At 38.0% G+C, this 14,042-nt stretch overlaps 1 protein-coding gene and 1 long non-coding RNA gene across 2 annotated transcripts in view; one reads left to right on the plus strand and one right to left on the minus strand.

Annotated features, from left to right (window-relative positions):
* Positions 1-1,102, minus strand: part of EDNRA (endothelin receptor type A) — a 34,730-nt gene extending 33,628 nt beyond the window's left edge. The window contains exon 1 of the mRNA XM_058193946.1: positions 852-1,102. The gene's annotated coding sequence lies outside the window, so the exon portion shown is untranslated. The remainder of the gene's footprint in view (positions 1-851) is intronic.
* Positions 14-12,022, plus strand: LOC131203570 (uncharacterized). Its single transcript, XR_009156423.1, has 3 exons — positions 14-152; positions 10,077-10,119; positions 11,703-12,022. It is a non-coding gene; the product is annotated as an uncharacterized LOC131203570 (long non-coding RNA).
* Positions 12,023-14,042: the final 2,020 nt, after the last annotated feature.

Consider the following 14,042-nt stretch of genomic DNA (forward strand, 5'->3'; position numbering starts at 1 on the left):
CCCTGGCAGACGCTGGATCTCAGCGGGAATAGATCGGTGGGATCAAAGGATAGCTCAGGCTGGTAAAGCCTGTTATTAAGAACACAGAAGCCTGCAATTACTGCAGGTTCAAGCCCGGCCCAAGGTTGACTCAGCCTTCCATCCTTTATAAGGTAGGTAAAATGAGGACCCAGATTGTTGGGGTGGGCAATAAGTTGACTTTGTAAACATATACAAATAGAATGAGACTATTGCCTTATACACTGTAAGCCGCCCTGAGTCTTCGGAGAAGGGCGGGGTATAAATGTAAACAAAAACAAAAAAACAAAAAAAAAGGGAAGGACCGTCCGACATGCCTGCATCGGCGCAGGTGGACAATTTAAGGTATTGGGGGGGAGGGGGGAGGCAGTTTAAAAGGCACCGGCAGGAGAGCTGGAGGGAGGGGGGGATTAGGTAGCCTTTCTCCAGTTATTCTGCGCCCCCCTCCCCCGGCTCCTTGACTCCTTCAAGCCCACAGTTCTTCCCGAAGGTCGAATTTGGCCGGAAATCAGAAATGTCTATTCTCCTAATTACAGACAAAACCAAGACTTGAGGCCGGTTTTAGGCGGGCGTAAGAGCTGTCCGCCTCTTTTGCAGCTAAACCGACTCCAAGCAGAGCATTCCAACTCGGCTTAGTCGCTGCCAGAAGAGCTTCTTTGCTTCACTATCTTTCCACACACACACACAAAAAGGGAGGGAGGCGGAGATGGCAGCCTCGCTTTACGCGCTTCTTCTCCTCCGCCTTCCCACCTCTCGCCTCTCCCGGTTTGGCAGAAACTAAAGCGTCGAAACCTGGGCTCCGAGGGGCGCCCGCTTTCCTCCAATACACCCACCGTTCGGTGCGCCCCCGAAAGAGAAGCGCTCCTGCCGCGCGGCCGCTCCAGTCCGAAGCGGCGCGGGGAAACTTCGGGGCTCGAGGCGCGCGGTACCGCAACTTGGCAGGAAGTGGCTTCTGGCGGCGTTTCCTCCAAAAAGACTTGGTAAATCCTCCCGTCTCCGTCTGGCTGGCTGGCTGGCTGGTTTTGGGACTCTCCACCTCCACTGCTGGAAGGAGCGCGAGCGAGGGAGCGGTTGGACCAACCCCCTCCTCTTCCCCTTCTCTAAATTTGGAAGGTCGGGGTGGGGGTGGAGGAGGGAATTCCAGTCAAAACCGAGTTGCTGCCAGAACTATAATCGAGCGACGGCATTCTGTTTCTACGTGCTGTGTGAACCCAGTTATGGTGGCCCGTGGCCAACTTTTTTTATTATCGGGGTTGTTTTTTTTACCCCGAGTTATATGACGCGACCAGTCATAAATTGCTAGGATCACACTATTATATATCACTGCAGTGATCAATTTGGTTTCACCATTAAGATGCCAATCACAGGTTTTTCTGAGGTCTCACTACATAATCATCAATGGTCTCAAACTATTGCTGTAATCAAAATAAGAATCAATTTCTCTTGCATATATAAAGCCAGCCACTGTAGGTTTTGTTTTTCAAATAGATCTTCAGCACTTTTAGAAAGGCTGAAAGGATTGGGGCCATCCCAGTCTTCAGGGATATGCTGTCCCATAGGGCAGGTGCTGCTGCATCTCCAGAGTCCAATGAAGATGGCATTGTTTAACAGAAGGGATGTGGAGGATATCTTCTATATTAGCTCAGGAGGGATGAGAAGAAACAATAGGACAAAAGTGGTCCAGCAGTTAGCCTGGCCCTATTCCACTGAGGCTGTATAAGTCATAACTGGCACCTTCAATTTCACTTAGAAGCCTCATGGGGATCAGTGCAGCTCATGGAGAAATGGTAGGTATTACATGAACATAATGAGAAGTACCCAAAAATGTGTGGTGCTGCATTCTGGACCAGTTTCAGTTTCCAAGATCCCTTCAAGGGCAACCCCATGAAGAGCACATTACACATGTCAAACATGAGGTGACTAACGTATGAATCACCATGAGCCAGAATCAAAAGTGGGCGAGGGCCACAAATAGCAGCGTCTCACCCCCTTCGTGAAACTTTTTAAAATATTATAAAGTTATTGGTTAAACATTATTTAAAAGGATGGTTATCCTCTGCACAAAATTATCCTGTGCCTTTGTTACAACTTGATTTTCTCTTTGTGTGTGTGTTCATTTGTTTGTTTATGTGCCATCTAGTCCGTGTCAACTATTATTGACCATAATGCAGAGATAGATTTTTCCCCCCACAACAATGTGTCTTTCCAGTTTTCCAATCGTAATCCCATCACCACTGTAGCTGAGTCCGTATTTACTTGGAATTAAATCTCCAAGAAGTCAATAAAATTTATTCTCAAGCAAAGTATTATAGGTTAAAGTCTGTAGGCTTATTTTTTTGCAGTGCTGGTTTCATTAAAGCTGTTTAATATGGCACAGGTTCAATAATCATAGTTCTGAACATATATAGGTTTTGATGGATTGTTTTATATTGGCTATTCTGCTGTCTTAAATATAAAACATCTGGAAAAACACATTCAAGTTTCTTATAATAATGCAGCGTTCTTACTTAATCCATCACTAAAAGACAATGAATTTTAAATAGGACATGTACAGATGTATAATGATCCTACTAGTCGGCTTGGTCAGGTTATGTACTGTAACTACAAATTTAATTAATTAAATTGTAAAGAATAAACATATTTCCCCTTTTCATGATAAAATTTGAACCCTCCTTATTTTTTCCCAAGAAAATGTTTTCTTTTCAGAGTCACTAGGTAAAAGATCATTTTGTACAATGCCAGCTAACCATATCAAAAGAAGATATGGTTTATTGTAACAGGAAAAGTTTACTGTATCTGCGTATAAGATCAAATTATGATGGCTGCAATATTATCTTTTATCTTCTAGCTTCAACTCCTCCAGAAACGTTTATATCACATTCATATGCAGCTTTGCAGCAGCTCAGAACTGAGCCACAGCTGCTTAATCTCTAGTCAATTCAGATAGTCGTGTAATAACATAAGAAAAGAAATAGACTGGGCTTACAATTGTTGTTGTTGTTGTTAGTTGCGAAGTCGAGTCCGACCCATCGCGACCCCAGACAACGTTCCTCCAGGCCTTCCTATCCTCTGGAGTCCATTTAAGCTTACGCCTACTGCTTCAGTGACTCCATCCAGCCACCTCATTCTCTGTCGTCCCCTTCTTCTTTTGCCCTCAATCTTTCTGAGCATTAGTCTCTTCTCCAGTGAGTCCTTCCTTTTCATTAGGTGGCCAAAGTATTTGAGTTTCATCTTCAGGATCTGGCCTTCTAAAGGGCAGTCAGGGTTGATTCCTAACAAACAGGAAGCAGCAGGTAAAGCTAAGCGAGATCACTTCAGATACCTGTACAATTAGCACAGGGCCCCCCCAAGGCTGTGTGCTCTCCCCACTTCTCTCTGTATACCAATGACTGCATCTCCAACGATCTATCTGTTAAGCTACTGAAGTTCGCAGATGACACAACAGTGATTGGTCTCATTCGAAACAATGACGAATCCGCATATAGACGTGAGGTCGAACGACTAGCCTTGTGGTGTGACCGTAACAATCTGGAACTGAACACACTCAAAACTGTAGAAATGGTGGTAGACTTTAGGAGAAACCCTTCCATACTTCCACCTCTCACAATACTTGACAACACAGTATCAGCAGTAGAAACCTTCAAATTTCTAGGTTCTATCATATCACGAGATCTAAAATGGACAATTAACATCAAAAACATCACCAAAAAAGGACAACAAAGACTGTTCTTTCTGCACCAACTCAGAAAGTTCAAACTGTCCAAGGAGCTACTGATCCAGTTCTACAGAGGAATTATTGAGTCTGTCATTTGCACCTCTATAGCTGTCTGGTTTGATTCTGCAACCCAACAAGAAAGACACAGACTTCAGAGGATAATTAGAACTGCAGAAAAAATAATTGCTACTAACCTGCCTTCCATTGAGGACCTGTATACTGCACGAATCAAGAAGAGGGCCGTGAAAATATTTACAGATCCCTCACATCCTGGACATAAACTGTTTCAACTCCTACCCTCAAAACGACGCTATAGAGCACTGCACAACAGAACAACTAGACACAAGAACAGTTTTTTCCTGAAGGCCATCACTCTGCTAAACAAATAATTCCCTCAACACTGTCAAACTATTTACCAAATCTACACTACCATTAATCTTCTCATCATTTTCATCACCAATCTCTTTCCACTTATGACTGTATGACTGTAACTTTTTGTTGCTATCATTAAGGGTTGAATTGCAACCTATGACCATCATTTGTGTTGTAAATGTTGTACCTTTGATGGAGGTATTTTTTTTTCTTTTATGTGCACTGAGAGCATATGCACCAAAACAAATTCCTTGTGTGTCCAATCACACTTGGCCAATAAATTCTATTCTATTCTATTCTATTCTATTCTATTCTATTCTATTCTATTCTATTCTATTCTATTCTCTGGAACTGACTTGTTTGTTCACCTTGCAGTCCAAGGGACTCGCAGGAGTCTTCTCCAGCACCAGAGTTCAAAGGCCTCAATTCTTTGGTGCTCAGCCTTTCTAATGGTCCAACTTTTACAGCCATACATTGCAATTGGGAAAACCATAGTTTACAGTACGATTGTTAATTTTTTGTAATGAATCTACATATGATTATTTATGTCTAATCTGCAAATCTCCATTTGGCAAATGTATGAATGTTCAAGAAGCTTTCCTACTGCAAACATCCATTCCTTAAACATACAGACTGCCTCTTCATTCATGACTAAGAGAAGAGAGGATGGGAAGAGTGGTTCACTACTCTTCACATGTTGGATTAAATATAATAAAATCCATGGTGGTGCGGTATTTAGAAGGCAGTAGTGCCATCTAACTCACTGCTCAGTCTAGGAGTTCTATTCTACGTGGCTCAAGCCTTCCATCCTTCTGAGGTCAGGAAAATAAGGATTGTTTGGAGCAATATGTTAACATTGTGAACCACTTAAAGAGGGCTGTAAAGCACTATGAAGTGGTATATAAGTCTAAGTTGCTAGCATCCTGCCATAAAATGAGATCATTTTATGACCTCATTCTTTGACCTCAAAGTATTGCTCTCCTTCAATTAGGATAGGGGTTGGAAGTGATTTAATTGCTCAAGGGTGAAGTGATTGCTGGCTTTAAAAGTGAATTGTGGCTGTTCTGGAATGGCTACAAAGTCCTGGCCCATTGCCACTCAGAACCATGCAAATCCAGTGCTGTTGTGGACTGCATTGTTATAAGCTACTTTGGTGAGGTCATCTCAGTTGTCCTGTGAAGGGCGGCTCACTACTCTTCATGTATTGGATTAAATATATTCATAGATGGGGGTATCACAGAGTTATTTAGAGATTCCTTAGCTTTGTTCTCTGGCTAATTGAGTCTGGCAGTTTTGAAAGAAAATATTTTGTTGGAGCCTCTATTGTTATTTTGTCCTATTGCAGAGATGAGACACAAAGCACAGAAAAATTATTCTGGACTTACCCTTAGGAATTTAATCATGGTTGTAATCAAACCATTTCAGCCAGAAAAAAAATGAAAAAGGCAGCCAGATTTTATTCTTCATTGTACCAATGAAGTAGGATATTTGTAGTCCAGGGTTGAAATGGTGGGTCCTTGGTGCTCTCTGAACTTGGTTGTTTTCTTGCACATGCTTCATTACCCAAACTAGGTAATAACAAACTAGGTAAAACAACAACATCTAGTTCATTTTTCATTGTTTTCTTGCAGGAGTAATTGGGGATGAGGAGTGGAGACAAGGAAAATTGAGCAAAATTAATTAAGGGGCCTTATTTATTATCTGCATGTCTTTGAATTTCAAATAGCTTTCAGAATATATCAGCAGCTTGTGATTCTATGCATCTATTGGTAGCTCAGGGCATTGACTGCCTATAATATCTTTGACTACCATAATTTTTGTTGTAATCATGCAGTTTGAATATTAATAACTGTCACAGATATTGGAGGTCTCAGCAACTTGTAGCAACCAGATTCATTCTTCTTCTGACTCCCTTTACACTGTCTCTGAAAACCATGTTTATTATCAAAAATTGGTGGCATGATTTCCCAGTACTTTTCAGATGGGAAACTCATGAACACTGTAATCCTAAAATAGTTTAACACAGTGTCAAAAGCAACAAACAATTCAGTAGCAAAAATAAAGAAAAGGTTATGACTAACTATTACATATGTAATATGTGAAGTTTTCAGTTCTGTCCCCCCACCTCAAATATTTGGTGTGGCCATTGGCCACAAACAAGATGGACCAAATCTGAAGTTACAATTTTAAGAAATATTTTAATGAAGGTACACTATCACTAGACTGTGATGACAAACACGTCTGGTGAAATATCTTTTCTTTTATGTATACTGAGAGCATATGCACCAAGACAAATTCCTTGTGTGTCCAATCACACTTGGCCAATAAAATTCTATTCTATATAGCATCTTTATTTATATCAAATGAAATAAAGTCAGAAAGGGAGAACCTCTGAGTAACTTTCAGTGCTTGTATCCAGGGATTTTTTTGGCAGATTATCACTTATGTTTTGACTTGAATATAAAATAATCTCCTTGTGATGAATACTTGACACAGTTTAAAAAAACCTGTTGGATAGTCCAAAATACAACCACCGACATTTGAGACATTTGAGAGTATTATTGTGTCTTGTTAAAGTGGATTACTTAGGGAATAACATTTCTTTTTTGTGGATAGATGAATTGATGAATTGAAAAGATGTTGAGACTCTAGAGAGAGTGCAGAGAAGAGCATCAAAGATGATAAGGGGTCTGGAAACTGAAACATAGTGAACTAGTGATAATATGAAAGTGTCCAGTACTCGAGGGGCTGTTACCAAAAAAATTGATCTATTGTCCAAAGTACCTGAAAGCAGGACAGCAAGTAATGGGTGGTAGATCATTAAAGAAAGATCCAACCTAGAATTTAGGAGAAATTGCCTGACAGAACAATTAATCAGTGGAACAATGTACCTCAGGAAGTTGTGGGTGCTTCATCACTGGAGGTTTTCAAGAAGAGACAGCCATTTGTCCAGAATCATATAGGTCCTCCTGCGTGAGCAGGAGGTTGGCCTAGAAAACCTTCCCACCCTTTTATTGCATGTTCTATGTTCTTTGAATACATGTCAAGAACTAAGGCCCATATGAAATTGGCATGTGTTTTTTAAATAATATATGGAATTTAGGTTGAAGAGATAGGTTCTAAAAACAGATGCAAGCATTTCAAATCTGATATTCAGTAAGACGTTACTGTATCTGAAAAGTTAGTGTAAGAAATATTATATATAGAACTATTTTTCACATTTATTTGTTTGTTTGTTTGTATTCCATTTTTATTATTCTTGCAAATAATTCAAGACAGCAAACATATCTAAGACACCTTCCTTCTCCTACTTTCCCCACAAAAACAACCCTGTGAGATGGTGTGGACTGAGAGAGTGACTGGCCCAGGGTGAACCAGCTGGCTTTCATGGCTAAAGCAGGACTTGAATTCACCGTTTCTCACTTTCTAGCCTAATGCCTTAAGTGATGTTGAGGTCTAGTTTGGTGTTAACATCTGGTATTAAGCTGTATGTTTGGATCCATGCATTGTAGCTTAATAGTAGCCTATTGTAAAAATCTAGCTATAGCATGTAACTATTTTGCCAGCTAGTGTATATACTCATCAAACGATCATTAAAAATCTATAGCGTAGCATGATGGATAAATATAATATATGTGAATAGGAAGCATTAATAGTGGGCGGATAGAGAAAGTTTATAGAACCTGTGTGAGTTCATAGAACTACAGGATATTTTGCAAAGCAACTAGAACCAGTTACGTTTCTTAGTTTCAGTCACATTAAACTACAGACAGTTGTTGTCAAAGGACCATAATTGCACCTGGCAAATATTTTTACAATTATTTTTGTGGCAGTTGTTAAATGTACAAAGTATAATAGTTAGTTGCAGTCATTAAGCAAATGCCACATTTGTTAAATGAAAACTGCAATCATTAAGCAAACCCATTGTTTGCTATAGTCTGGGTTTTTTTCTGGAAACCAGATATAAATGATGATTTCCAGCAAAACTGTTGTAAATCATGATCATGACTTCAGGGTGCTCCAAACACTCATAAATGCATGCTAGTTGCTGAAACCCAAAATGTACTCATATGATTGTCGGGGGGCATTGACATCAGACTTTGAAACTGTGTTGTAAGTAGTTTTTTGAGGTCGTCCATTGTAACTTCGAATTGTTTTTAAGTAACCAGTCATAAGTTGAAAACAACCTGTGCCAGATTTCTTTCCTGTAAAAAATAAAGCAAAACCCTCCCACACTACTGTTTAAATAGCCTTCAAATCAGTGGTGGGATTCAAATAATTTAACAACCGCTTCTCTGCCCTAATGATTTCTTCCAACAACCAGTTCACCAAACTGTTTAGAAAGTTAATAACTGGTTTTCCCGAAGTGGTACGAATCGGCTGAATCCCACCACTGCTTCAAATCAGTGGTGATATCCAATTTTTTTTACTACCAGTTCTGTGGGCGTGGCTTGGTGGCCATGGTGTGGCTTGATGGGCATGGCTTGGTGGCTGTGCCAGGGGAAGGATATTGCAAAATCTCCATTCCCACCCCATTCTGGGGCCAGCCACTCTGGTATTTAATGGTTCTCCGAACTGCTCAAAATTTCCGCTCCTGGTTCTCCAGAACCTGTCAGAACCTGCTGGATTTCACCCCTGCTTCAAATTAACCTTTGTCTCTTGAAAAATATCAATATTATGCTAGTATCAGAAGGAATAATTCCTGAATGTCCTTATTCAATATTTAACCAGCTTTTCTGAAAGTTAAGGTCCACGTTGTAGTGCACATTCTGTTAAAATCCCCTAAATCTATGCACAGTTAACAAACATTGACTATCACAAAATAAAGAGGTTTCCTTGCCTATCTTCTTTTAGATATCTTATCTCAGACAGAGGCTGAAAGTTTAATCCAGGGTCTGACTTCCTGAAAGTCATACCTTTGATCTGTTCCCTTTTTTTGGTCAACTAGTGATTTCTCCCCAACCTGTCCTCATCCTTAACCCCAACAAAAACAAATTCAATAATGGAAATGATCGCTGCATTTCGTTTTTGTTTTCAAATTTATGGGAGACCTTTATTATGGTTCATTTTAATGTTTATTTTCCCGTATTGATCTACTTAATGAGGAAAAGGATAGTAAAGGTACATAGGGATGAATTCAGGATTTCAACTAGTTCCCTCTAATGGAAGGAAAAATATACTTTCTGTGGTCCCTGTAGCTCTTTAAAGGAAAAAACAGAGTGAACCTTCGGAACCATATGCTAGTAAGTGATGATGGATTGCATGGGAATGGAATAAAGGTAGAATTCCTCTTCATTAATAATATCTCAGTCTCTTTCATAAATGCAAGGAGCCCATTGCAGAAGAATTAGTCTAGTACAATCCATGTATATTCATCCACAATCTTCTGAAATAGTTACCGTATGTATATGTTGATTACTTTTCAAAGAGGCTGACAGTAGCTTAAATAATAGTTTTTCTTGAGTAATAGTCAGGAAAACATAATTTTCTACTCTTCAAATGTTTATTTTTTCCTAAAGAAAACCAGCTTGGTTTAGAACCAAGAGATCTTGATATTTTCCATCAGTTCATGCCAGCATCTAGTTGTAGAAAATAGCCTAATAATAGTAATGGTTAGGCTGTTGATTTTGTTCATTGGCATTATCCATTTCTGAGAAAACATTTCCTTAAACTTATATTTAAATTAATTTATATTAACTTAAATTTATATTTATGTAATTTAATAGTTCTGTGTTTTCGCAATATACTATTGTGTATACAAATCTTTGCCTTAAACTGTAATAATACTTATAAGAAGAAAAAAAGTGGGGGCCATAGAAGAGTTGGCAAAAGACAATATAATAAGAATCATCATAAGATTCTTTATTTTTGGAAATTGATGAAGGGAGGAAAAACCACTTCCTGCTTTCTATTATTTTAGAACTAATAGGCTAACTTCAGCTTGCTTTTCTGCTCTTTTCTTTTATTACAGCTGAAAAGCAAACTCATCTTGGGAGCCCACTTTTGGGAGTAAGGTAGGGTTTGTTTCCTTCTTTTTCCCAACAAGATAGTCTGGCTAACTTCTCAAGCTTTCAGTTATATTTCAGTTATATATCAACTCCTCTGCTCGCAATAAAATTCCTTATACCACCAGGCTTGAAATTGTAGGCCTGGATAACCTTGAACTACGCATTGTTCCGACCTAAGCTTAATACACAAGATTATCTACCTTAACGTCCTACCTGTTAATGACTTCTTTAACTTCAACTGCAATAACACAAGGGCTATCAATAGATACAAACTAAATGTAATTCGCTCTAATCTTGATTGCAGAAAATATGACTTCAGCAATAGAGTAGTAAATGTCTGGAACCCTCTACCTGATCCTGTTGTTAGTTTCTCTAACCCCCATACTTTTTACCTTAAACTGTCTATCATGGACCTTACACATTTCTTAAGAGGTCCCTAAGAGGGCATGCATAAGCGCACCAACATGCCTACCGTCCCTGTCCTACTGTCCCCATTTATATGTAATCATTTTATGTGTTTATGGCTATATTTTTGCCTATTTATATCCATTTATTTGTGCCATTTTTTTCTTGTGTCCATGTCTATGTCTATACTGATACTTGTTTCCTTGTAATTGTTGACAAACAATTAAATAAATAAATAAAAAAAAATATTTAGGTTTTTTAGTTATTTATATAATATAGATGCAAGGAAAGACAGAGGTGGCAACATTAACTTTTTCCTTTCTACCTCTAGGATATGCTACAAATATTTTTAATATGACTGTCCATTGGAATCTAGATATGATTCCTCATATATTTTTTAAACTCATCAATCATGCCAAAGGGAAAAAAATGCTATTTATTTTCCAATTAGTAAAAATTTTGGGTCAGTATTAAAATCAAGCATTTCTAGATTTCAATGTAAGACCATGTACTTATCTGTTGATATTTTTAGGCATTCTTATCCATGTTAATGAATTCAGAAATGTGTAATTAACAGAATATGTATCAACTCTGAAGTGAACCTGACTGAGGCCATCTTTGAGGCTTCAGGGTTGCCACAGGGCAGAAGAGGGGACAGGGAGGGGGGAGAATAGATAGCTGGGTTTGTAGTCAAAACAAAAAGTTTTCATGTGGGAACCAAGGACATCCCAACAGGTGCTGGGGAGAGGAGAAGTGGAGTAACCAAGCAACCGGCCAGCACCTCTTTTGGATACTGTGGCTGATGACTTGGGGGAAGAGGGAACTTTCACTTTTTAATTAAGTGAAAACCATGGGAACTTTCAGAACGGTTTTCACCAGTTGTGCCAATGAGATATACCCGATAAATTGTTCTTTGAGGAATCTTATCTGCCTTGGAGTTCTGCTTTCTATGGGGGAATTACTTGGAACGCTAACAATATGTGGATTAGATTTCCTGTCTCTAGTTCTTGACTGGGATTCAGGCTAATGTAAAATCTAGCTTTTTCTCTTTGTAAACTGTTCAGATGGCACTCTATGTTTTAGTCTGTGATGCCTTTAATGTTTCCAGTTTTTAAAAGCAAAACAATGATCAACATTAATTAATGTTATCCTTTGTGTTATTATTTCATTTATGGGAAGTTCAGCATGGAAGGAGCAGAAATTATTACTAACATCTCTATTCAATAGTGACTCTCAGAAAGGTAAGTTATTGCAAGCTGTGAATGTTGAGACAAATTGGAACGAACTGCCCCCAGGACTTCGTCAGCTTCCGGACCTTCGGACCTTCCGCCGCGAGCTTAAAACATACTTATTTAATTGCGCAGGACTGAGCTAGATTTTAATTTACGGGTTTTAAATTGGGTTTTATTCTTATATTTTTAATTATTAGGCTTTTAGAATAAGTTTTTTAATTGTTTTTAGACTGTATTTATCTGTTTTTAAATGCCTGTAAACCGCCCTGAGTCCTTTGGGAGATAGGGCAGTATATAAATATGAATAATAAATAAATAAATAAATAAATAAATAAATAAATAAATAAATAAATAAATAAATAAATAAATAAATAAATTGCTAAAATTGACTGATGTTTCAAAAACCTTGTATTTCTTTAAAGAGCCAAATACAAAAACTTACAAACAACAGAAAACAATAACACACATTTTCCATAGTCCGTGCTGAACTGACATTGATTCTGACAAAATATGATCAAAAATTATATATTCATAATCAATATTAGTGAAATTGTATAGAGAAAATGCAGTCAAACTCCACATACACTTTGTCCTGTGAGGTGGTCTTGAAAGTATGCTAAATCATATTAGATAAATAAATAACAAATATTAATGAAATCTGAAGCCTTTCTTCTAGGTATTATGGACAAATATATAGAAAAACAGTTTGGGACATTATTTCTCCACATGATGACTGCTATGATGATTGTTTATGCTAGGCATTGGAAGTAAAAAGGAATGCCAACTGTTGAAGAGTGGACTTTAAAATTGATTCAAATGGCAGAGGTGACGAATTTAACTGCTTTGATTATAGACAATGGATTCAATATGTTTATAAGAGACTGGAAACTGTTTGTGGACTTTCTCTGTAACAGATGGTTGACACAAGGCTTTGAAGATTCTCAGGGACATTTTTTTAATGTAACATTATTTATATCAAATATATATAGGAAAGTTTATAACTACAGGATTTGGAGACCTGTTATGTAAGGGGAGGATAACGCATCAGGTACTTTTGATATATTTGCCAGCATTCCGCCAGGGTAGACTTTTTATATTTAATGTCAGTGTGAATGATATAGTTGCTATTTGTTACCTTTTTTTGTTTTTGTTTACATGGTTTTTACATTTTTTATTATTAGTGCCCAATAGTTGTTAGTTTATTTCTTCTTTTCCTTTATGTCGTATTTTAACTTTGGGAGAAATAAAAAAAATTTAAAAAGAAAAAAAGAACCTTAGCTTTCTCAGAGTGAACTTTTTTTTCTTCCTCTGATTCTGTCATGGAATCCCATCTGTGGAACATAGGTTTGGAAAACCCTGCTCTGTATGATGAGAACTTTTAAGAAGCAGCTTTTGTACAAACTGCATTAGGATATAAATGACTAAACTTGCCAGTGATATCAGGGTGATTAATAAATCACCTTGATATCTTCAGATAGTGGTTGGAGTCCCTTATAAATTTAGCAGCTTGTCAAAAGCCAGACTGAGATATAAGGGAATTAGTATGGATTCAATAGTCATAGCTTTACTCCAACTGCTTTTCCCTAGGCAGCTGCAGTCTTCCTTTGTCCTCTTTGGGAAAAAGCCAGACTGTTTCTGCTGAAATTTTCATCAGAACATGATGTATTTATTAATCATTATCATAAAGAGAAGGAGGAGGAGCTTTTTTTTTAGGCCACAGCAATCTGGATGGCCTTCTAAGGTAAATCCAGATTGTATGTTCTTCCAACTTTTGAAAGTGGCCTCAAAGGGGAAGGAATAATCTCTGAGTGCAAGTGAGGATTTGGGTTGTTATTATTATTATTTTTCCAAAGTTCTTTCAAGATTTCTGGCAAGCAAATCATGTTAGTCTTTTTGTTATGGACACCACACAGCCTATTAATGTTACAGAAACATAAAGGATCCTGGATCCAATACTTTATTGTGAGTTTTCTGGCAAGCCAGCAACAGAATGGTGCGGGGGGGGGGGGGAGGGAATCTGGTATCTCCAACCCTGATATGCTTGATTTTGTCCTTTTCTTTCTTAGAGAAAGATACATACCTTTTGGATTATATTTCCTTAACGAAATATTATCAATGACATGACCAATTAATGTTAACTAATATACATGCTAGACAGAAGGCAGTGGGAGCTGAAATCTTGACTATCTAGAAGATTAAAGATTGGAAAGGGTTGTTTTATAACATCTGTGTTTTACAAAAGATTACAAAGGCAGAGTTATTCCAATTTGGAATATCTCCCTATTGCTTATA

This window comes from Ahaetulla prasina, chromosome 8, assembly GCF_028640845.1.
Source record: "Ahaetulla prasina isolate Xishuangbanna chromosome 8, ASM2864084v1, whole genome shotgun sequence".
In the NCBI taxonomy this organism is placed as follows: domain Eukaryota; kingdom Metazoa; phylum Chordata; class Lepidosauria; order Squamata; family Colubridae; genus Ahaetulla; species Ahaetulla prasina.